The sequence below is a fragment of the Pteropus medius genome, unplaced genomic scaffold (genome assembly GCF_902729225.1).
Source record: "Pteropus medius unplaced genomic scaffold, Ma_sr-lr_union100, whole genome shotgun sequence".
In the NCBI taxonomy this organism is placed as follows: Eukaryota; Metazoa; Chordata; class Mammalia; order Chiroptera; family Pteropodidae; genus Pteropus; species Pteropus medius.
The window spans coordinates 474729-500776 of record NW_024345916.1 but is presented as its reverse complement, the minus strand read 5'-3'; the positions used below and the strand labels follow the sequence as shown (position 1 = coordinate 500776).

The following is a 26048-nucleotide window of genomic DNA, read 5'->3' as shown; positions in this document are numbered from 1 at the left end:
TATGGTAGAGACCTTTCATAGCAGCAAATACAGATCCTCTCTCCTTTTTATTTCGCCATATGAAAATGACATGATTTATTTCAGTCCCCAGTTGGCAAGCAATTTTTCCCCAGTTATTTCCTCTTTCAGATAATGTTGCAACGCACCTTCTTGTACACACATAGAAAAGGAATTTTGTTGAAAATCTGTATCTCTTAAGAACTTAAACCCCTCCTGCATTCTTGTAGCTCAGGGCAGGAAGCACCCTACGGAATGAAGCAATCATAGAGCAAACGGCCTGGATCTGACCACAGTGATTCTCCCGCCGCTGGCAGCTAGAGGCTGGGCGGTCAGGAACGTACCAGCAGCTCCGGAGGAGGTGCGGAGACGCCGGACACGCAGCTCTGAGGCTCCAGCGGACAGCTGCCCCGGGCTGAGGGTGGCGGATGCGCCCCCGGGTCCTTTGTGTTTGACCCCAGCCCGTGATAGATAAAAGGGTCGTCATCAAGTCATTAGGTAAGTTCTCTGGCTTTGAAGGAATCTGAGGCTGAAGGATGTTAAAGTCAATTAGATTCACCTGGATGCAGCAATTGTTCAGTTGGAGGTTTGTTTAAAGTTAAGACACTAAAATGCTCATGTGGGCCAATGCTTGTGTTGGCCAAGAGCTGCTGGGTGCCTAGTGTTTACTCTGAAAGGTGGCATGCTGAGTGGGTAAGCAGCGTAAGCTTTTATTTTAGTTTATTCTTTCTTTTTCTTTCTTTCTTTCTTTCTTTCTTTCTTTCTTTCTTTCTTTCTTTCTTTCTTTCTTTTTTTCTTTTTTTTTTCTTTCTCTTCTTTCTTTTTCTTTCTTTCTTTCTTTTCTTTCTTTTCTTTTCTTCTTCTTTTCTTCTTCTTTCTTTTCTTTTCTTTCTTTCTTTCTTTCTTTCTTCCCTTTCTTTCTTTCTTTCTTTCTTTCCTTTCTTTCCTTTCTTTCCTTCTTTTTTTTTTGTAAGTGGTTTGTTTAATCCCCTGGAAGTCCTCTGTGTCAGCGAGGCTTTTCTTTTTTGCCGTGTGGGACTTTATGTAGGCATCTCTTGCCAGAAATGGGAATTTCCTGGCAAGGAAGAGAGGCAATTTGAATAACTGGGACAAATACATTTCACTTCAACAAAGCTTTTCAGGTGTCATTGAAGATGTGTGAGAATGCAGATAGAAAACTATAGAAAATGCTCTTTAAAAAAGTATTCTCCAGTTGACGGCTTTAGTGAAGCTTTTGCCACCTGATCTCCTGAACTGAATAAGTTCAGGCCGAGGCTCACCAAAGGGAGTTTTGTTAGACCACAGGGAAAGAGTTCGGGAGATGATGGTCAGCGTCCTAGGCCAGGCTGTGTGAAGCTTTCTTTTCAGGTTGGACAGGGCTCAGAGCAAAATGCACATGACTTGTTTCTCCTCTTTTAAAAAATGCTTAGGGTGCCTGTTATTTCAAAAGTAGAGGTTTATTTGCATAGTCTCTCACTGAAAAGAATATTTTGGAGTGCCCCCTATTGCTCTAACTCCCTTTGTGAAATTTGGGGAGTCAACAATTGTTAGAAGACAGGCATATGCTTATTTTGAAGGAATTAAAAAGTTCTTATTCATCTGACTAGTCCGATGTTTCCATATGCCATTTGGTTTTAGAACAGAGGGTCTTAAAAAGGCATTGCACTAGTAGGACTTGAGGTGGGGATTCGAGTGAAGAGTGAGGTGGAGGGTGGTAGGGAAAGGGTTGAATTTTGGGAAAGGGTGGAGATCCTGTGAGTTCATCAGAGGAGATACAGGAGGAGCTAGTTAGAAGTAGAGGGCTGTTCTGCCAAAGAAAAACTTAACATCAAGGGAAAAAGAGAAAAGAGGAAAAGAGCTACTAGAGGCATGTTGTACTGGGGTGGGTGAAGGGACTGACATACGAAGTGCTGGTCAACCTGGGCACGGGACTCTAGACACAGTTTACTGCTGATAGCCAGGACCAAGGGTCAGAGACTTTCATGATCAGGGTTCAGGGGAGACCAGTCACCAGGTTTCATGGGGCTGTGGAAAAAAATTTTGTCCAGAGACCAAGGGGATTAGATCTCAACTGAGAAAGACCCTGATTCTCTAGGCATTTATCCAAGGAAGCTCTGTTTGCTTGTCCCCTCCCCTTCCTCTCCACTGCCCCACCTGCAGGAGTGTCCCATTTCCCATCACCTGTCCAGTCTCCCTGAACAGCTTTTACATTCTGAACTAGTTCTGTTCCATAGAGAAGCTTTTGTTAAGCATTCATTAGCCTGTAAGATTTTTTTCACCCTAGAAAATTCTCTAAAGCCTTCTGACATTGTCAAGTGTCTCAGTGATTGGGTTTGAACAACTGTGACCTTCAGCTGCCTGAGGATGTGTAATGCCATCTCTGTTGATTGTAGATTCAAGCTCAGGGGTCTTTTCAGTCACCAGGAGGAAATACTAGAAAGGGGTGTAGGGTCCTCCTTTCCTGCCTTTGGGATCTATCTGTAAGCTAAGACCTGTTCTTCCAAGTAAGCTGCTTCTAGTCAATCTTGATTCTAGTCTTTTTAAACAGACCAGTTTCCCAAAGAGGCAGAATAACAAGGTGCCTGGTTTAGGAGTCAGGAAGCCCAGTTTGGCGTTGCTTCCACACTGATTACCCATGAGCCCTTGGACAACACCTTCAGTGTTTCCCCTTAAGTAAAACTGAAGAGGTTGAATCAAGATGCACAAAGATTTCAATAACATGAAAAGAGGGGCTGAAACTGACACGATTAAATTTAAAACAAGATTAAAATGAAAACAATTAAAACAAATTTAACTGGGAGAGAGCTGTCATTGCTATTCCTATAGAAAAGGTTCAGTTGCCCCTGAATATGAATTAAGAATGAGCTGTGCAGACAGGACAGCTCAGAACTGCAAGCAGCATTGATAGATGCTCAGCTTCCAGAATAAGGAAGGTTAGAATCCAACTTTGCTCTTCGCTCATCTGGCTATGGCATCTCCTGCCTCTAGTTTCACATCTGCCTGCAGTCTTCTCTCCAACTTGCAATCATAGTGATTGTTCTTAAAATTGAAATTCAATTGTGTCATTCTTCTGCTTATGAGCCTTTGATAGCTCCCTATTGCTCTGAGAACAGTCTCACACATTGTACCTCATGATCTGAGGCCTCTGTTGACCTCTCCAGCCTATCTCTTGTCCTCCACTGACCCACAACCCTGACTTTAGTAGTTCCAAAACATAAGCAGTTCCCAAAACTAGTTCTTTTCTCTCTCCCCTCTAGAGTGCATTTCCAACACACACACACACACACACACACACACACACACACACACACGCAAGCACACGACGACGCACACACACACACACACCTCCACCTGGCCAGCCCATCCTCTCTTTCAGAGCCTTCCTGGGCTTGCCCCTATTGTAGCACTTCCCACCCCATGTTGCAATTGCTTGAGAGTACTCCCACTCCCATCCCAAGACAGTGAGCTTCTCAAGACAGAGATTTTTTTTTTTTTTTTTCTGTACATTCTTAGCATCTGCTATCTTCCTGGTAGGCAATCAGTAAATAGCTGTAGAATCAACAGGCTAGAGGAACAATTGACAAGCCCAAGTACATTCAGAGGAGAGTGATTAAGGATGGTGATGGCTACGGAAATAAGGTTGAATGACAAATAACTGAAGAAGCCTAAACAGTTTAGCCTGGATAAGAGAGCATCAGGACAGACACGATAAGTCACCTTCATGGTAAGGGCTGCCACAAGAGAGTGGAAGATGATTTCCTCTAGCCTCACCTGAGGGCAGAATTAGACTCTGGCGGGAGCAAGATGGACATGGCGCAATCTAAGAATTAACTTTAGAGAACACTATGACATGTGTTTGGGAACATTTGGTGGAAGAAGAATGCCTTGCAGAGAAGGGATGGCTTCCTGGGGACCTAAAGAGCTCCCTGATCCTGTAGGCCCCAGCACCATCTCAGGAATGTGGTTTGAAAGACTTTTTGTGTTGGGTAAGGTTTTCACCCAATAATATTGAAACTCCTGAAGGACATGGATTCTAAGATCCACAGGTCCCTGACAGCTCTAAAAGTCTGTGAATACCGCACAATTCAGAAAACGGAACAGACGTTCTCATTTCTGACTTCTCTTCCTTAGCTGCTTGAGAGTATTTTACCTATTCCAAATCCACCCAGGATACCTGGTCCACTTAATTGTTCCATTGAGAAAGGAAATAGGATCATGGAGAAGTTATATCATTTGTCCTAGTGTTCACGGTAATAATACAAGGCAGAATCGTAATAGGAAACAATTCTCAAGTGTGAGGCATTAAAGCAGATAGATTTTCCAGTCTCTTATGGGGGGAGCCAGGTTGTCTTATGAAGTGTCATGTTTCTTACCATTTTGCCTTCGTTCCGCATCTAAAGTTCAAGAACACAATTATGGCAGAGTGGCTATGGGGATGGGCTCTGGAACTAGATTGCTGTGTGACCTCGGACAAGGCGCTTAATCTTTAAACTGTGATTAACTCAGTTTTCGCATCTATAAAACGAATATAATAATAGAATTAACCTTATAGGGTTGTAAGGATAAAATGGAAACACAGTACTTGGGTATATTAAGTACTTTATAGTACCTAGTGTTATTACCACTGTACTGGCTGAGGACAGGACTTGAGAATAAAGAAAACTGATTTCTCATTCCAATGCTAAAGGTGTGGTACAGTGGTCTTCAGCAGGTCTCTGCGCAGCCTCAGAAGTTCTTGAGAGCGTCCATTGAGAGCCTAGGCTGGTCGTAAGGAATGCAAGATGACAATCATTGGCATAGAAGAACGAGATGGGGTGTGTGCACCCAGATGGGGCTCATGTGCTGCTGCTGTTGGTGGTCCTGAAACAATTTGTTAGTTCCCTAGGAAACTGAGAGTGGGATGGAGTTTGCACCCATAGCCCCATGTCCTTCCCCATTCCCCCATAATTCCCTGCTTATGGATAGTCTTCACACCAAATGGAATTTGGCTAAATTGTTGATAACCTTTTGAATCGTTAGTTTCTTTTTCTTCTGAAGACAGGTAATTCTCACCCTCTGATGTGTTCACAGGGATGTTGTCAGGTTACACGCCATCCTTTATGTGTAACACCTCCCCAACCTGATTCCTGCCCAAGGGACACAGTCAGAAAGGGCATCCTGTCTTTGTCTCTCAGCTCTCACCCAGTAGAGTCACTGGAACTCCGAGCTCACTGAAGGCACTGCCCAGCTTCTGCCTGACAGAGGCCCAGGGGCCTCACAGAGTTTTTAGCAAACATTCAAGTTTTCCTGAGGCTGGGGTCAGAGCCACACTCTACTCTGTCTCCAGGTGACCTGCATTTGCCATCACCGCCTCTGCCATTGCCGATGTTGCAATTGCTCTCGGCCTCTCCCCACCTGGAACAAGGCAGGCTCTCCCCTACCATGCTCACAGGTCTTCTGTTATATGCCTCACAGGGTCTCTTGCCGTTTCAACTTAGAATTTTTGTCAAGATTGGGACTGATTCCCAGTGGAGTCTGGGCCAAGGGACAGTTGGAACATTCCCCTTCCCCCTTTCCCGCTATTTGACTCAAAAGCCTTTTTCCTTCCTTTTTTACAGGCCTGAACAGTGAGATTCATCACTGTCTCAGGATGAAGTGCAGGCTCCAGCGGGGCCCTCCCCAGGGAAGAGGTGAGAGGCGTACTGCCTCTGCCCTCTTTCTTGGTGCCAGAATTTATCTGGCATCCGGCAGCTCAGCTACATTTCCAATACCCTCCTCAGATGACTCTCCTGGTGGCCCTTGAGGTAGGCAGAGTTCTCGAGGAAACTCTGCCAGCTGGGCTCCCTGAGGGACCCCCAATCCGTAGTTGGAAGTGTTTCAGACTTCCTGTGCCAGGGGAATTCTCTAAACCTGAGAGAATTCGAAAAAAGTTTCCTTATAGATTCATAAAGCGGAAAAAATTCTTAATGATGATTTGGCCCATTCCGGCTCCAAGCAGGGTTAAACTCAAACAATAATTGTTTAAACTTAGAAAGCAACACCTCCCAGAAGCCAAAATGTTACAACACCCCATCACTGGAGTTGGAGGTTGTTTTTTATTTTCCCCGATGGCCACTCCAGTTCCTTCATGGTGCAGTTTGAGCCCTTTGCCTATTGTTCTGTCCTTAAGGGGAACCAGAGGGAAGATGGTAGCCTGCCTTGGCTGATAGCAGTGTAATTCTCTCTGCCTGACTTCTTATTCACCCCCATCACACACACACTCACACATCCCTACACATATTTAGTTCTAAACAGTAATCACCTGTGTCCGACTTGGCTCTCAGAAGTGAAGAGGAAGCCCTGGGTATGCGATACCATAAATATATTTTCCCTAAGAGATGCTTATGCAGCAATCCAGACATTCTCATTGCTCTGCCTTTTAATTAGCTCAGGGAGTTGCAACCTCACGGTGTGGGTACGCTTGCCAGCTGTGCTTTTCGGGAAGTTATATGGTCTATGCTTGTTCTGCCTCCTCCCTCAGTGTTAGGAAATTATAGAGCTGGCTCTCTTTGCTCTTCTTGGGAGTATGCGCACTGCCTTTACCCCACAGAGCCTGGGACACTTCAGGGCCTTTCTGAGCCAGCGCTCAAAGGCCCTTGGGGGCCAGTGCAATGACACTCAGATCTGACAGCCTGCTGTTCTTGAGTAGGGCGGGAGCAGATAGCCTTTGAGCTAAAAGGGATTGCCTTCATCTATGATGCTCAGTCCCCTTGGGCAACCTACTCAGAATCAGCGCCCACAGGGGACCAGAGGAGGGATTTTATGGCTCAGGGGGGAGCCTACATCTCTCTCATGAAGAGCCCTTGTTCTGGAGGCTCCCAGATACCTTATCCCCATGAAAAGAGAGGCCCCAAAGAGCCCTTCCAGACTTTCTTCTTTCAAGGACGCCCTCTCTCTACTTCCCCGAAGGCCATGGGATGACTGCACAGCTGAAATCAAATCTGTCATTGCTGCTGACTTTTTAATTTAAACTTTCCTCTGCTATGCAGTCCCTTCTTATTTTGTTTATGTGTTCTCATTCTGGGTGACCAGAACATACTTTCAGCTCTAGTTCTAACTTCTCTACTTTGCCAAGGTTCAGCATATCCCCCTCTTTAAACGGGTGGGTGATGGTGGTTTTCCAAGCGTCCTCCCACAGATAACTTTGCCAGCTCAGCTCTCAGTGGCCAGCACCTCTCTGATTTGCCCATATGGCCTGTGTAGTTTTCTATACCACACTTTTCAGCTGAAAACCACCAGGGTACAATTTTCTTTCTTATCTCATCCCTTGGCATGGATTCCACTGTTGGTTTCCTCCTGTCTGAACACCTGCATTTGGGCAGCTGTTCACATCTCTTCCACCTCACTTAGTCTTTTGGGCAGGGCCAGCCTCCCTCCTTGGCTTCTCCAGGAGGGCTGCTCTCTGCAAACAAGGTTATTAGCTGCTGCCCCGGTTGTTGACTCTGATACTACAGCCTTGCATGTAGCCACTTGCTTGCCACTCAGTCCTACATGTCACATTGATTTTCACTGAGCATACCTCAGGAAAGCCGGAAGGGCTCCAGCCCCATGATGTCCCTGTCCCTGTGAGGCCTAGACTAAGGCAGGGCATAAACAAAGGGGCTCAGAGCTCCTAGACGGAAGGTGTTCTCCACACCTAGAAACAAGGACTTTTATAATCTCTAATTCCAGAAATTCTGCCTAATTGTAATGTATTGCACGTTATATTTATTTTTTGAAATAGCATGGTAAATCAAACTTGATATGGATTTTTTTCATTTTTTTCATTTTTCATTTTTTTCATTTAATTTTTTGAAAAGAGTAATGCATTCACATGGTTTGAAACCCAGAAACCATCAACTCTTATACAGCAAAAATTCTTTCTACCAGCTTTGTCCCCCTTCTGCCCAGTTACCACTCCGCCTGGGTAGGCATTGTGCTTAATTTCTTGTGGCTATTTCTTAGTTCTTTGGGGATCTTTTTAGTCTTGTACCAGATTCTAAATGAGTCAATTGCTTTAGAAACAATGACTACATGCAGGCTCATTAAATATAAAAGGAGGCCTCCTTCACTCTGTCACATATTTGCCTTTTAGGATTAAGGTACCTGCTGCTCCCCGACCTTGTGCCTATATAAATTCTATCCCAAGGTCCTTTTCTTTCTCTGTCTATAATATAGCCTTTGTTGCACTATAAATTTTAATCTCAGCCATCTTTGTCTAAGTGTCTTTGTTTCGATGTCTCGAAGCTTAAAGCAGATTCCATTACTCGGGAGCTTAGCAAATTGGCCCCAGTTAATCAGATAAGCTCTAGAAAAATTCCCTGGAAACCTTCAACAGATGTACTTTAAAAGATCCAGCACAATCGATTTACCAAGACAAGGTTACAGTTGATACCATCAAAATAGAGGAGACCCTGTGGTTTTCTAAATAGTCTGAAGAAGACTCTAAGAAGGAGTCAGGAATAAAGTGTAGTCAGGCACGCATGCTCAGCCTCAGGCTGGGTATGCCCCGAAGCCAGGACTTTCTCTGGACTGAGGTCAGTGGACCAGGTCGCAGGAGTGACTGACATTCCTAGTCAGAAAGAAAATTCATCTGAGTGGATGGACGTTTAGAGAGTCCTGCTGCCTACTTCCTGGGCTTTCTTGCCTCTTAGCATGGGTAGAAAGGCAGCTGGCAGCTTGGTCGTTATCAGCACCATCTCTGAGACTGCCCAGGGCAGTCACCACCCTACACACACACACACACACTCACACACACACACGCACGCACGCATGCACGCATGCACACACGCACACCATGCTCTTAGTGCTACCGAATACATTTGTTCCAAATCTTCACTTCTCTGAAGTACTTTTAATTCACTGACTCATGTGGTTCTGGATAGGTCTGGAGGGGTCACCAGTGCTGTTTGATGGCTCAACTATAAAGCCAGAACCTCCCCAGAGGTTTCTCTGTGTCTGGCCTGCTGCCCCACATATCTCTGTGACCTGGCACTGCATTTAAAGATGCCGACTGGGTGGTCTTAGCAATATCTTTTTGGATATGTCTCCTTGGGCAAGGGAAACAAAAATAAAAATAAACAAGGAGCATTTGAGATCTTGCTCTCCAGCACATGTGTCATCAGTTTGGCTAAAACACTCTTATAAAAATTCTCAAAAAACAAAAATAAACAAATAGGACTATATCAAACTAAAAAGGTTTTGCATAGCCAAGGAAACCATCAACAAAACAAAAAAATAACCTATTGAATAGGGGAAGATACTTACAAATAACGTGTCCAATAAAGGGTCAATATCAGAGATATATAAAGAATTCATACCACTTAACACCGAAAAACCAAATAATCTGGTTAGAACATGAGTAGAGGACCTAAACAGACATATCTCAAAAAATAAAAATACAGATGGCCAACAGACATATGAAAAGATGTTCAGGGTCACTAATCATCAGGGAAATACAAATCAAAACCACAATGAGATATCACCTCACACTTGTCAGAACAGCTAATCTCAATAAATTGACAAACAAGTGCTGACAAGGGTATGGAAAAAAGGGAACCCTTGTGCACTGTTGGTGACATTGTAAATTGGCACAGCCACTGTGGAAAACAGTATGAAGATTCCTCAAAAAATTAAAAATAAAACTGCTGTGTGACCCAGTAATTCCATTTCTGGGTATGAAGCCAAAGAAAACAGAAACACTATCTTGGAAAGTTATATGCACCCCTGTGTTCACTGTAGCATTATTTATAATAGCTAAGATATGGGAGTAACTGAGGTACCCATCGATAGATGATAAATAGGTAAAGAAGATGTGGTATATATGCACAATGGAATATTACTCAGCAGTAAAAAAGAATGAAATCACAGTTATGTTGGCAAAGTGAATAAGGATGAGTCTAGAATGAGAGACCTTGAGTGTTAAGGAGTTTTGACTTTATCCTAAGAGCTACAGAGAGCTATTGAGAAGTAGTATAATTATAGTGCATTGCTTGAGAGGGTGGTATTTGAAGCCTGTTTGCCTGGGTTCAAATGCTGGCTCTGACACTTATTGGCTGTGTGACCTTGGACAGTTTACTTAACCTCTCTGGGCCTTGGTTTCCTCATCTGTGAAATGAGAGAAATAACCATTTCATAGGGTTATTGTGAGATTTAAATGAATTTTACATGCAGAGCACTTAGAATAGAGCCTGGCATGCAGTAAACATTCAGTAAGTATTAGCTATAATAAAAACATTTGGACAGTTAAATGACATGATCATATTTGTCTTTTAGAATGAACACTGCAGCATGGAGAACAGACTAAAGAGGGCAAAACAAAAGGCAGAAAGAGCAGGAATGAAGCAGTAATTAGACTAGGGGTGGTGGGAGCCTGCTGTAGGATTGAGAGAGGGGAATAGAACTGAGAGATCTTGAGGAGGAATGGAGGGGCTAGGAATGTGATGCAGGAGGTAAGGAGAGATGAAAGGAAGACTGCAGCAGGCAGAAGTGACCAGGAAAGGCTTCAAGAAAGAAGTGAACCTCAGGCTGGGTCTTCAAGGAATATCTCTGCAGAGAAGAAGGAGGAACACCTTCTGAGTAGTGGAAGCTGTGTAGGAAGAGAACAATGGTTTTTCAGAGTGTTGGGCTTAGTGGGTTTTCAATAAACATTTGTTATTTGATTATTTAAATTTTTAATGGACAGAGCTGGAATGAAAAGTGAAGAGAAAGCAGTAGGCTCAAACAAGCAAAAATTACCCATAAAGCTCCTGTGCCACTCGGGGCTCCGCATGCTACTTTTCTAGCACCTACAGAGGTTACTTGGTGACACAGTCAGGCGCCATCCCTGACCTGACCCAGCAGGCTGCCTTCCAGCCCAAAGCTGCTCCAGCCCTCCCGGGTGCCCAGATGGGGATGGAGCTGCAATCACCTCTGGCCAGCGTTGCCGAGGATATTAGCCAAACACTGAAGGGTTAAAATCTCTCTTTCTTTTTCATAAAGTGGGGGGAGAGAGAGAGACATTCCTGCCTACATTGTTCCTGGCTTTTAGTGCCTTCCTGTTGTTATAATGGTTCTTTGTTGGTGGCAAAAGCCATTTTCGACTGCGGGGCAATATTTCACCCTTGCCACACTTCAAGTGCTGTTGCTGGCTGTGTCACAGGCCATGGGTTGCATCAGCCTATACTCTGTGAGGTTATTTTGGGGGATAATGACAAGCTGGTGTTATCTCTAATTCTGCATAGCTACGAAGGGGAGAGTGATAGTGGACTGTGTAGCATATATATTGATGAGTACTCTTGGCTGGGACAGGTAGGCCCAGAACATTCTACAACTGAACCGACCAATCTCTCTCTCATTCGGCCTGCAAAAGTGTTGGCAGTGGTGGAGAACAGGACTTCTTTTCTCATTTTTCCCTCACACAGCCTCTCCTTGGCCACCACCCACTGCCCCAATTTCCAAATAATGGAAAAATAAAGATGTGGCAATGATGCCAAGAGGGTGAGCAGAGAGCAGAGAACCAAATTGAACCTGATTCAATGACTCAGAGACCCAAGTCGTTCGTAGAGAAAAGATGAACACACATAAGGTAAAAAGATAAGCGGACATTGCTCCTAGCTTTGGTCAGCATTTCTCAGAACACTTCTCAGATATTCTCCTCCTGGGATCCCCATGCTTTAAAAATGACATACACCAGGAAGCTCAAAGCAGAGTAGGGTTACAATAACCTTTGAGAATCTAGTGAAGTAGCTAGCATAGGTTTAGACCATCCTAGAACTAGCTCCCAGTTATGTTTTTCTCCCAGACAAATTATTTGGTCATGTTGGGCTCTCCACTTAAACTTAAATTTGGACTCCATCCCCAAGATGGCCATCAGTTTGTTTTCTGCAGGCCATGCTCATGCTCATGCTCATGCTCGTTCTTTTCCAATCACTGGTGGAGCTCCCTGGTAACTCTCCTTCTCTCCTCCCCTGGCCCTGTCTCCTAACAGGACAGAACAAGGGGTTATCTGGAGCAGTAAGAACTGGAGGCCACAGCTTCATCCTCCTCTTTTTCTAGTCTCTGGCAGGCATGTGCTGCCCAGTTCTCCCTTCAGAACAGAGACACTCATTCTCCTGGCTGCCAAAAATGTCGTCGGCTGATGGGAGGCAGCTGGGTCCCTCCCTAGGGATTGCCCTCAGCCAAAAGTTATGCCCCTACCCCAGGGACAACTGCATCCAGTGACTGGACAATGCAGAAGTACCAAGCTCTCGGCCCTTTGCTTCCATTCAGGATCTCTCTGAAGTGCCAACTCAGCTTCAGAGCTCCCCATGGGACCAGCCAAGGCCTCTGTCACAACTCTACATTTCTCAGCCGTGAGTCCAAGCCTTCATCTCTCACTGCCTTACAAGTGTAGTTCCCAAGAGCACTCCCCAGTAAACCACTTGCATGTAAATCTCCATTTCAAAGCCTGTTCCCTGGAACTGACCCATAGCACTTAAAGATAGTGGATAGGAGGGCTTTCAGCTGAGTTCCCAGCATGAGCAGTCTGTGGGCTGCACTTCATACCAGCAGGAAGGCTGGGTGGTGGGAGTAGCAATGTTAGGGGATTCTATGTCCAAGAGGTTGGGAGGTCAGTGAAGGAATGCCCCAGGGGAGCAGGAGTTACCTCTGAAGGGCACGTGCCTTGCTCTCTGCAGCCTGTGAGGGATTGTTTGCTCCCTATTGAAGGAAAAGGAGAGGAAGTGCAGAAGAGTTGTGATACTTTCTGGAGAGGGTCAGCTATTTGTCCAACAGTTGACCAGGCACATGATGCAGACACAATTTTATTCCTTGTTGCCTGGACAGACTTACCTCACAAAATTATTATTTCCCTCCATTGAAAGTCAGCCTGGGAAATTATGCAGTTAGACCTACCACTGGCTATCTCAGAGTGAGAGGCAAGCGCAAACAAAAGTGGGGATGAGAGAAAAGAGAAACTGGCAGAAGCTTCTGTATGGCCTCCTCCTCTTGGAGGGAGGAGGGGCTGGAAGGGAGATCTGGCCCATGTCTTCGGCCTGGCTTCATCCTCTGGGCCCCACGATTTGTGCTCCTTTGGAAAAATTGCTAGATATCCTCAGTCTGAACGCAAACCCCCTGCCTGTGACAGGAGATAGGAGTGAAGGTCTTCCTTTTTGAGCCCCACAAGGAACTCAAAGGCACTGTTTTCCCGGAACCCAGAGGCGGACGCACTCACCTGCCCATCAGATTCAGAACAGACACCAACCTCAATGACTTGCTTACCTGTGGGCTGAGCTGGAACCACAGCTAGTCTCAGGAGGTCTTCAAGTCCTGCCTCCCCTACCCAGCCCCAAAAAGCCAGTACAGCTCAGCATCTCTCCCTTACCCATTCCAGGCAGCTCTAGAAGCTTAGAGTGTAAATTTTTAGGCTAGGCACCCCAGCACTGAGGGCTAACTTGTACATAGCTCCTGGCACAGCAGCCATGGGAATGCAGGAGAATTGTTATAAAAGCCATGGGACTCTCCGAGTGCTGTTGGTGCCCATAGTCATTCCAATCCTTTCCAGAAGCCATACCTGGGATTCTCCAAGGTATACTTTATGGTGGAGGGACAATGGGCACAGACATACCTCTGTCCAAATGATACATACCCTCTCATTTCCCTTGGAATTAACTGAGGAGCTTTTAGTTTCTGTTAATGTTTTTGTTTAAAAATGTTTTTTAAAAATGTATAAGAATTTCAGTTGATGTTGGAAAATAAGGTCAAGATGCTAACTTGCTTCATTAGGTTCTTTACCCAGCCTCCAGAGCCCCCAGGGAGTAAGAAAAGTGAAACACAGTTTACAATGACTTGTATAACATAGGGTGGGTGATGGGCTCTCCAGGATGGCTGCTGGGCCGGTTTCTAGCATGTAGTGAAGGAAGGCTCTGTACTAGTTGGAGGTAGTAGGGTTGATTATTATACCAGCAGTTGGTGTTGCAGAGACAGAGAGGAGGGAAGGAGGTTATGAGTGAACACTCCAAGAATAGCTCTGGATGACTCTAGGCCAGCAATCTTTTTCTAGAAGAGGGACAATTCATGCTACCAAGGGCACTAACACACAAAGAGAGGGGAGAAATTCTGGACACACAGCTTAATTTGGTCCTTTAAGGTTGCACGAAGTTCTAAACTTCTGATTATCAGTTCCACGTATTTTGTCTGTGCTATTGATAGTTCTCTACAATCCACTCAAACTGGTAGAGGCTCTAGATAGGAGAGCCATGCAGCCTACATGACAGAGGACATGTTCTCCCCTCTCACATGTGTCAAGAGCCATTGAACCTCAGCTACAGGCTGGCTCCTGGCTGTGAGGAGTCCCATTCTGTTCTGTCTGAACCCTAGAGTCAGTATGTGACTTTAGATAACTGTGATATGGAATATGAAACAAAAAATTAAAATGAAACAAAATTAAAATGATACATCATCAGATGTCATCTTGGATAATTGTAAATGTTTCTTTCATATTCCATATGAAATGATTAAATGTTTCCTTCTTTTTGAACTTGCGAATGTACACACACTCTTTCACCCCAAATCTCTTTACGTATTTATAAACTTCTGACACTTCTTCCACATAATAGTGATAGAATTTCTGACTCAGTTTCACCTCTGAGATGGGTCAAACAATATCATGTGGGCCCTCTGCAAAGATGCAGTGCTATAAAAATGGAAGGCATCCCAATAACCGTAATTTCATCATTTGTGATCCGGTTACTCTGCATCTTGCCCTTCATGTTCAGAGAACAAAGGAAGGCTGAACTTTAGAGTTAGGCTCTCAATGATCACTGCATTGATAAGACCAAAGCTGAAAATATACAGTAGGATGCAAGCATGTTTTTCCTGGAAGGGTGACTGAGCAGTTCTTCAAATGTTTGCAAGTACAGGGCAGAATTTCACCCAGCCTTCAAACCTCAGGCCAAGATTCAGCATTAACAAAGCCTAAAGTTTCATTTATTTGGCTGTGGGAGTGCTACAACCACCCTTTAAATGGCCATTCAGTTTGAAGTTCAATAAGCACTTTAATTGAGAAACACTTTTACTGAAGGATGAAAAGTCCTTGGCTTTAAATGGCACATAATGAGCAATAGCCAATGTCACAGTTGGGGCACCACATCCTCACCTGCCAAAAGTGACTCCCTGGATGGAGCATCTTAGTCACACAGCCAATGCCTGATCTAGGTGTGTAGAGTAGGGGCACATATGCACCCACGTGTATGTGTGTGTATGCGTGTGTTGGGAGGAAGAGGCAAAGTTGTGGAAGCATTTTTTTACCCCTCTCCTCTGTGATTTAAGTCACAGTAAAGTACCCTTACGTCTACATGCAAAAGAACCCAAATGCCAGCCAGTAGCCAACCATGTTCTGTCAGTTTAAAGCATTATACAAATAAATAACGTTATTATTGAAGAGATCAACTTAGTATAGTGCACCATGTGATTCATGTATCATCTGTAAGATGTCAGCTAGAGAGGTGAAGTTCATAGTGATCAATGTATGGCCACAGCTATACCTGGCACCCCTTTCTTTTCCTAAACTAACAACAAGTGGACAAAACCTTGCCAGAGTCAAAAGACAAGAGTCCCTCGGCTTTGTTCCTTTTTTAAAGGCAGTCTACTGCCACCTAGTCCCTCTTCTAGAAGAAAAGGTAGAGGAAGCTCCTTTGTTAAACGGAATATAGAGTTCTGTGTATAGCAGGTTCACATCCTGCCCTCACTGGGCTCACAAGCAGTTCTCAGCCTTTCCTCACTGAGGCACAAGACAGAAGACACTCAAGAGTGTAACACCACATGCCATTCACAGAGCTCAGACTGCCCCTCCCAACTCTTTTTCCTGTGTTAGAACAAGTGAGAGCAGTATTGTACATATGACCATGAACCCTCTCTTATTTCAAATCTTTGGTACTTCCTATTATTGATAACAAATTATTTGTGACACACCTCACAACCAATTAACACCTGATGGTATACCTGAAAGTACTGAGAACACATATTTCCATCTGCAAATGAGGGCGGGAATTTGTCTATGTATCTGTATTTCCAGTGCCCAGCACATGGTAGAAGATCAATGCTGACTTGAATCTGTGGCTGTAGCTGAGGAGAATCCTCCCATATCTCCATGATTGAGCTCTGGGGTCATTCAAAGCCCAAGAGTGCTAGTTGGTTAGTCATAGCCCTTTGAGAAACATTACTGGCATGTGACAGAGGATGAGCCATGGACTCTGTGGAGGATTTCATTCCTCTAGGACAGACGAGACAGCTCTCTTCGCACTCTGTCAAAGTGACAGTTTTAAGTGGAAGAGTTCGTGCTGACTTTCCTTCATGTCTGCCTTTAAAGAAGGTGGCTTCTTGCCAGCAAAGGGTTTGGGCTTGGTGAGGCTGGACGAATGAGCAGGTGGTACAGCTCAGAGAAAACTAACTGTGAAAAGCCAAGGTAGATCTTAAGTGCATGGTAAAGAGGTGCATTTTCAGCATTGTTCCTAAAGACATTCAAAGACATCTGGGTCCTTTGGGTACAGCTGCAGATTCAGAAAGAGTCTGGGTACCAGGGCCAAAGCTGGCATGGATTTTCGCTTCTAGATGGGGAAGGCCTTGCCAGGACAGCAGTCTGAGCCATACATCCTGTGTAGGAGCAGGTGGGAGGCTGGCAGCCCACAAGAGCTGGCTGAGAGCACCAGTATGTGGAGAACCTTCTAGATAATTTGTCACAGGTGTACTATTGGCTCTGGGGGCCAAGAACAAATAAGTTACACAGTATATTTTTGAGTTTAAGATGTTTGAATGAGTTACTCTGTGAATTATTTGTTATTTTCTCCCTGCAGCTCAGGAAAAAAGCTAGATCTGATGGGTTTGGCCTATGAGGAAAAGCAGGGCTTCTGAGATGAAGCTGCATGGCTGCTCAGCCTTAGGAAGAGGCAAAAGGGCTGCAGGGTCTGAAACCTCCCTGGTGATACCAGGACAGCTTGAAGTAACCAGGTTAGAAAAAAGAAGAGGTTTCATTTCATCTCTTGAAAGAAGGGCACTCTAAGTGGCGAATGGGGAAAGAGAGGAGCTAGAAAACCACAGTCTGGGCATGCGGGAAGGGACCTTCGACTGCAAGTCCAAAGGTTTGTGTTGACAGCCAGGCTGTCACCCACTACCTGAGGGAGGACTCAGCTGTAGTTTAGGAGTGGGCTTTGCAGTCCAGCAAGACCGGGTGTCAGTCTGGGTCCTGCCACTTAGTCCACTTGGAATGTGAGTAAATCATTAGCCCCTCTGATCATCAGTTTTCTCGCTGTGATATGGGAAAATCATGACTTCTTCACTGGGTTCTTTCTGGTCAGGACAAAGTAAGGTAAATAAGTGCAGTGTTTGCCGTTGTACCTGGCACAGAACAAGTACAGTACTTGGTGTTGTTCCTGTGGTCACTGTGATCATCGTTACCCAGTATGACTGTTTTTTATACCATTGCTACATAACAAACAGCGCAAATTTAGTTGCAAAGAAACAACTCTTTTATTGTGCTCATGGAGTCTGTGGGTCAGATATTCAGAAAGGGCACAGCAGGGATGGCTTGTCTCTGTTCCTTGACATCTGGAACATCAACTGGGAAGGTTCAAAATCTGGGGTGTTTTGATGGTTGGGGCTAGAATCTTCTGAAGGCTCATTCACTCACATTCTGGTGACTGGCCTTGGAGGGACTTGAAGGTTAGGACTGCCAACCAGAGGGCCTACACATAGCCTCTCCATGTGACTTCTCTACGTGTGGTCTCTGCGTAGTTGAACTTCTAACATGGTACCAAGCTCCTTGCAGAGTGAATATCCCAAGAAAACCAAGTGGGAGCTGAATTGCCTTTTCTGACCTGGCCTCAGAAGTTGGCTACATTCTCTTGATTGCACGCAAGTCTCTAAAGTTGGCTGCCTATTCAAAGGAAAGGCATTTCTGGATGGGAAGAGTGTTAAGGAATGTGTACACCTGATTTAAAACCACCAAAGTGACTGTAGAAAAGAATAATGCCTTTTGCTTACAGTTTAAAAGCCCATTCACGTAATCCTCACAGTACCTTTGAGAGGTAGGCAGGCAAGTAATCTAACTCCATTTTGCAGATGCAGATACAGGCTCAGGAAGGTCAGTGCCTTCATTCCTCTGAACTGCAGGATGAAGAATTTATACAAAATGCCCTCTCTGGTCCCCTTCAGCTCCAAAACACAGTGGTTTTCTATTCTTTGCAAAAGGAAGAAGTCCTGAAATGTTGGCTTTAGTGAAGGGAGCAGTTTGACCAGACCTCTACTTTTTCAGCAATTTCTGTGACTTCCTGGGACAAACTAAATTGCTTCCACTTAGCCCACACCTGAATTCTGAATTCCTTGGTTCAATGCCAACTATCAAAGGAGAGTTGAAAGAATAATCTTTGCTCAATTGGAGCCACAGTGAACAAGCCGGCTTCCTATACAACATTATATTAAGCAAGACTATAGTTTCAGGCTTGTGACACTATTGAAAAATAAAGAGGTCATACATCAAGTGCTATTAATTATATGGCACAGACAATAAAGGCAAAAGGAGAATTGGTGAAAGAATTAATATTAATTTCATACATTTACAAAGCTTTTAAAACATTTCACATTCATTTTATTTATTCCCGACAATATCTTGGCAGTACCTTGAGCCAGGATCATAACTCTTGTTTTATGAATGAGGAAATTGAGGCCCAAGAAGGATGAATGACTTTTATCTCAGCCATCTCATGGACATGAACACAGAAATTCCGACTTCATGTCAGACACTCTTTACCCTGCATGCCACTGACCCCAAATGTGACAGCCTTTTAAAGGGAAGGTTTTCCCAAGAGGGGTTTTGAATTGGGCCTTGAGGAAGGACAGGAGATGGGCAGTCTGCCAAGAATGGGCATTAGAAGAACCTGAGAAGCTAGACTGGAGCCAAAGGGCTGACACACATCATGCAGGTGGCAGGAAGAAACTAGCTGTGCTGTAGTGGATGCTTTTTATGGGGAAGTAATGTGGTAGAAGGTTGAATAGATAGAGGTAGACTGATTACAAGAGGGCTTGATCTCTGAGCCGAAAATGGTACAAAGTCATTGAAGGGCAGAAGTGATATGAAGTATTTTTAACAATATTCAATTGGACTCAGTCATTTTGGGAGTTCATGGATATACAAAAATAACATTTAGTATGATAAAACAAATTGTACAAAGATGGTCATCAAAGCTTTATTGACACCAACATGCCAGTAGTGGTCATGTTAGGTTAGGTTAGGCAATGTTAGGTTTGTTTTATTTTTTATTTCTTTACTTCCCTACTTTTCTACATTTGGGAGCAGAAATGTGTTCTGAACAAGTAGATGTTCGTGAGCATCCTGTGGGACCATTACAGCTAGTCTCCAAGGAGATATGTTCCTGACATAATTTATTATCAATGAACAACTTCCCTTGGGACGATTACGTTCTTTATCCTTCCTCTCCACATTCTATATAATTATTCTGATAGTCAGGACACACACACACACACACACACACACACACAGCGACACACACACACACACACACACACACACAATTTAAAGCATATCACTCTTGTAAGTTAATAGCCAATGTGTTATGTAATGATTGAAATAACTCCATGTTTGTTTGTCTTTGGAAACGAACCTGCTATTTACTATTAGTCAAAAAATTATCATCAGGAAATTAGTATTATTAATGGCTGAGCAATCACCAGAAGTAAACTAGACAGACTGGAAAAGGCCAGGCAAGCAGAGGAAAGCACAAAATAATGCACCAGGCATACTTGCGGGAGCAAAAGATGGTGATTACAATGGCCAACAAACATGAAAAGATGCTCAACATCGCTAGCTATTAGGGAAATGCAAATCAATACCACAATGAGATACCATCTCACACCTGTTACAATGGCTATAATCAACAGGATAAGTAATAACAAATGCTGGAGAGGATGCGGAGAAAAAGGAACCCTCATACACTGCTGGTGGGACTGCAAATTGGTACAGCCACTATGGAAAACAGTATGGAATTTCTCAAAAAACTAAGAATTGATCTACCATATGATCCAGCAATCCCTCTACTGGGTATTTACCCCAAAGACTTCAAAACCCACATCCAAAAAGATATGTGCACACTGATGTTCATAGCAGCATTATTCACAGTGGCCAGGACATGGAAGCAACCAAAGTGTCCTACGATAGGTGATTGGCTAAAGAAGTTGTGGTACATATATACAATGGAATATTACTCAGCCATAAGAAGAGATGAAATACTGCCATTTGTGACAACATGGATGGACCTCAAGATAATCATGTTAAGCGAAATAAGCCAGACAGAAAAAGTTGAAAATCACATGATATCACTTATATGTGGGATGTAAACCTAAAAGCAACAAACGAACAGGACAAACAGAGACTCAGGACATGGACTATAGACTAGTAGTTTTCAGAGGGTAGGGGATGGTGGGGGGAGGTAGGTAGGGTAAAGGGATCAAAGCAAGAAGGATGAAGTGAGTAAAGGGGGATCAAATATATGATAGCTGAAGGAAACTGGACTTTGGGTGGTAAACATACAATAGAATATACAGATGTTAAATTATAATATACACCTGAAAATTATATAATTTTATTAACCAATGTTACCTATTAAACTTAATTAAAAAAAAAAAAAGATGATAATTACTCTCCATTCTTGCTCAGTCAGTGTTATAGGCAATACTAATTGGGGAAGACATAAGCATTTTAAAAATAATGAATGCAGTAGACTGAGTAATGGCCCCCAAAAGATCTCTGGAACTTGTCAATGTTACTTATAGGAAAAGAGTCTTTGTAATCTTTAAGGGTCATGAGATGGGGACATTATCATGGGCAATATGGGAGGGCTTTAAATGGAATCACAGTGTCCGTATGAGAGGCAGAGGGAGATTTGGCATACACAAAAGAAGAGAAGGCAATGTGACCACAGGGGCAGTGACTGTAGTGATGTAGCCATAAGCTAAGGAATGCCAGCAACCACCAAAAGCTAGAGGAGGCAAGGAACAGATCCAGAGGGAACACAGCCCTGCCAACACCTTGATTTTGGATCCATGAAAATGATTTCAGAGCTCAGGCCTCTGGAACTTGAGAGAATAGTACATATGTGTTGTGATAAGCCACCAAGTCTGGGTCAGTTTTGTTACAGCAGCCACAGGAAACTAATGCAGTGAAAAATTATAACACTGAAAAGATTCCTCTGGAGGAAAAGTGTGGTATGGAAGGAAGGGTAGATGTGGTGAGGCATGAAATGATAAAGAAGAGTTGGATATTGAGAATTAGGGAGGATTAGCTGGACCTGGAACTGACTGTGAAGAGTGAAGGCAGTGGTGCACTGGAGCTAGGTCCTAATGGCTCCCAAGATTCATTGTGCCCATCTTTTCCCAACTCTGTATTCAGTACCATCATGTTGGTAACTTGAGGTCAACCATGGTGAAAATATTTACACCACAAAAACTAGCAAACTCTACAAAATAGGACTTTTCTCCCAGAGAGCCAGTCATGTGCTACTGAGTAAAAGGAATAAGGAATGGGGTATGGGTTAGATTTAGAATCTAGGTCTAGATGAATAGCATTGTTTGTTTATCTCATCCCTTGCATAAATACTTATGAGCCATTTAATAGAAATGCAAACATTGGAAAAGTGGTCTAATTTTAAGGTAATGAATTCAATGTGAAATTTGGATTCTCTCCTGGTGTTTACTATATCTCTATTTCTATTATATTCTACTCAGTCAGATATTGGGCCAGGCACAAGAGATACAATAATGCCTTAAGACACAGACCCAGCCTCATGGAGTTTACAGTCCAGTTGGGAAGACAGACTTACAATAGACTTGGATAAATGCCAGTAAAGATATAAGCATATCCCAAAGAAAATGTGTGGAAAAAATAGGATGGGGACTTCCCAGAGGAGATGACCTTTGCCCAGTCTGAAGGAAGAGTAAACATTTGCCAGACATGGAAAATCATGGGGGAAGAGAGAAGTATCATAAATAGTGAGACTTGCAGTGACCCAACGGGGAGAGGTGAGAGGGGGAGGAAGTGAACAGTGGTGTACGGATGAGGGGCTGAGAGATATTGCGATCAAAGGGGTTACTTACCTCTACAAAAGAGCTAAAAGTTAAATTCAAAAGATCATTGAGAGTGGCCAACTCAAATCCAGCCTGGACTGGCATTAATGATCAAGGCATCTGACCCAAGGAATAGAGTCAGGTACAGTATTAAGGGCTTCTATGGGAAAATCATTTTGAGGGATGGGTAAATGACAGAGTTAGAGATCAAGGAAATCAAGACAGATGGAGGAAATAACGTGGCAAATAGGATGCCACCCTCTGTGAGACAAGAGTAAAGAAGGAGGTGGGAGCTGGCCAGTGAGAGAGTGGGGCAAGCTGGAAACTTGAATGGAATTCAGAAGACAGTGCAGAAGCCCAGGCAGGACGGCTAGCCTCAAACAATGAGAGTTCAGTTGGCTCTGCACTCCATTGAGATGGCAATGCTATCTGTCTACTGCTCAATCCTAACACCTACCTCGGTATCTAACGTTCAGTGAGAATTCAATGAATGTGTGCTGAAGAAATAAATGAATGAGCTAGGAAGGGAAGAAAGAAAGGAGGCACCTAAGGTTTATTCAGGGGAGACTGGATATAGGGCTTGGGGAAGCAGGCATTTCTATTCTCTAAAGGTGAATGCCTTTCAATGAACCACCAAGTTTGGCTCTCAGTCAGCACTAGAAATACTTGATAAGTCATTGCTGCTGGCAGGTGGATGAGACTGGAGCAGGCTGAGATCTCCAAAATCATAGTAAGCAAAGGCCCAGAGGTGTAAATGGTGTGAACGTAGGAAGCACAAGCAGTGAGGAATGGCTGGAGCATGGTGTATGTGGGGCAGTGATGGGAGGTGAAACCTGAGTGCCATGTTAAAGGGTTCAGATTTTATCCTGAAAGCAATGGTGGGGGCTACTGGAAGATTTTAAGCATGGGAACAACACGATCAAATTTACATTTGGGAAAGCTAACTCTGGCAGCAGTGCAAATTAGATTGAAAGGGAGGAAGCAAGAGGCAGGGAAAGTTGTTAGAAGGCTGTTTCAATAATGCAGGCAAGGGCTAATGAGATCCTAAACTAACGTAGTGGTGCTGGCACATGGGAGGAGACAAAATTGAGAGATATTTAAGAGAGTCAATCACTGACATGGGTGAAGATGACAGCAGGGCCTGCAAATATGATGATGTGATGTTGTGACTCAAAAGAAGGATCTTTGTGGAAAGAAAATGGTGGTCCCTACACTGACCAAAGCAATAATGAGTACAGACATCACAGCTTATACCACTGGACACTGGATGGTACTTCTAGAGCCTGGACATAGCAGGATCTGTCTTCATCAAAGTGGAGCCCTCCAGTGCATGTTTTTTGAGCCTGGCTCCCCATTTAGAGGTGGGTTTCAGGTGTATCTATTTTCCAGAGCCCAGGTCACACGCCTGCCCCCTAGCTGCAAGGGAAGCTGGGAAACTGAGTATCAAGACTACCTCTGCTTCCCACCTAAACTCTTAAGGTCTAAAAGAAGGCTGTTCAGAGGGGCTGGTCAACCACGAAGAATAACCAATGTCCTCTAAAAATATGATGAATGTGGAAAACAAAAAAGACCAAGACCAGAACCGCAGGGAAAGCCAGTCTTTAAGGGATAGTCAGTGAGGGAAGTCAAGCAGGAAGAATGAGAAGCTAAAAGGAGATTCAGAAAAGCAAGAAGGTGCAGTGTTGCAGAAGTTTCAGGAGCAGAGGCCTTTGAGATGGACTGAATATCCATTGGACTGGACAATTAAGAGGTGGCCAGTAGCCTGAGGGAGAGCATTTTCAGGGGCAAGTTGGACTAAAAGCCAGAGTATAAGGGGCTCAGGAGTGTGAGTTGTGTTAGTGATGACAGAGAGTCTATAGACTATTCTTTCGATAATTTTGGTTGGGAAGGGAAGAACAAGCAAAGGGTGGCCTGAAACTAAGGAATGGCACAAAGTAAGAGGGTGTGGACTTGGGTTTGGGGGCTGGGAACGCCTTGTGTATGTTTATAGGTGTACGTGCTGGGCCAACGCTGTGTTCCCTGAAGATGCCCATGGGCTATGGGGAGAACCCATTTGGTAATGGCCTCTCCCTTTCTGCTTCTTTGAGAAAATTGCTCTGTTCAAACAGCATTAATGTTCTTTTTAAGATTCTAAACTACCCATGAAGCTCTCTTTCTTTAGAGATTAAGAAGATACAAAGTCTGAATTTTACACTTAGTGTTTGCAAATGTTCACTGCAAAGGCATCCTGAAAGGGTGGAGGGGAGTGGGTACATGGATTGAGAGGGGAGACTGGAATTGAGCACGACCTTGTAGCATCTCAGACTGGTCAGGAATGGCACCCAGCCCAGGCTTTTTTGGCGCCTGGGCTGGCGGCCACTGTTGACCACGTCCTTCTGTGCCTGTCCTGGGAGACAGCAAGTCGGATACTTTCAACATCCTCCTACCTCACGTGCTTACAAATCCAAGGGCTGATCTATAGTCAGCTGCCTCTCCCCAGGGAGTTAGCTAAAGGAAAATATCAGGCTTCTGTTGAATTATTCATTAAAGTTGCCCTTTTCTGTCATTCGAAGACCTCAAACTAAGCCCTAGACTCTACAAATATTATGTATGAGTGAATAAAAACTCCTATCTTCTGAAGCGTTCTTAGCACTTTTAGTTAAATTATTATATATACCCTCAGAAATACACCCGGGAGTAAAGTCTGTGAATAGCCTTACTTTTCAGATGGGGAAACCAACGAACAAGTAAGATAAGAATGCCCTACCACTGTATACACAATTATGACCATCTGGAAGAGAAAACGTGAGAGTCCAGAAGCCTTTTGCCCATCAAAGTAATAAGAGACTATGGAATGTTTAGATTCAGAGAGAAAAAAAAGATGGTGGGTGGGAGAGAAAGAAATGCATCTTTATCACCCACCACCTTTAATTTGCATGAAACATTTTAGCTCAAGAAGCCAATGTTTGGCAATTTCTGAATAACCAGCAGAGCCTATGACAAAGCAATTCTGGAAGCAAATGAACAGTAGGCCACCCTGCTCCTCCACAGAAGCTGGTGACAAAGGCTCTGTTCATTTGCTGCAGGGTGGAATAATCTGTCATTAAAGTACCTAACTCCTCGGAGGCAGGTTGAGGCTAAATCCAACTGCCAACCCCAGTGGGCACTGCCAGGCCAGCAGCATCCCTCCTCTTCCTCCATGTACAGCCTTCTGACTGAACAGCTTGTAATGTGGAGAGTCTGCTTCTGCCCCATATGGTGGGCTCGGAGACCTTTCATCACTGACTTTCAGAAAGGGTCTATTTGTTTGTGGGAAAGACGGTTGCTGTCACCCATAAGACCTCTGACTCCCGATGCCCCAGCTGCCCAACAAGGGTGTACCTGCCATGTAGAATAGACATGTGTGTGCCTGATTTCTAGCTATGGTTCCTTGGAGATAATTAAGTTAAAAAGAAATACCTTTGGATCTTGGCTCAGCTCAAAGTCAAGTTAAAGAAGGCCTGGAAGGGGAAAGAGAAACTGCATGGTTCGGGCAACTGGTTTTCATTCTCAGTTCTTTTCTTCTTTCAGACACCATGTCAGCTTACTTCCTAAGGGGATTTCCTTGTGGGGAAGACATGAAATCCATTGAATTTGCCTGAGCATCCTGTTTAATGAAGGCAATAAATCATGTCAGTGAGGGAGGTCTGGGAGAGCCGGGCCAGGGAAGGCAGGACAAGGGTGTAGGTAGGAACAGGAGGGCAGCCATCTGCCGCAGGCTTGGCCCCCTTTATGATCAAGAGTATAAGCGGGAAAACAAAGGTTTCATGGCAGGTGCCCAAGAGCCAGCCTAGAGGGAAACCTCAGTGCGTGTCTTGGTTTCTTGTGGGAGCTCTTTTCAAACCTCGGTTCCCTATGTGCAGAAAGACCAGCCTCTCTGGCGTGCACTGCAGGTGGGTGGCCTGTGTGCCATGGTTTGAGAGATTCAAGGAAGGGTCCCACAT

The 26048-nt window shown here is 44.2% G+C and overlaps 1 protein-coding gene across 2 annotated transcripts in view; it reads left to right on the top strand.

Annotated features, from left to right (window-relative positions):
- Window positions 1–242: 242 nt before the first annotated feature.
- The window catches only part of BCAR3 (BCAR3 adaptor protein, NSP family member), a 185106-nt gene continuing 159300 nt past the window's right edge, over window positions 243–26048 (top strand). For both annotated transcript variants that reach the window (XM_039874791.1, XM_039874789.1), the window contains exon 1: window positions 243–495. The gene's annotated coding sequence lies outside the window, so the exon portion shown is untranslated. The remainder of the gene's footprint in view (window positions 496–26048) is intronic.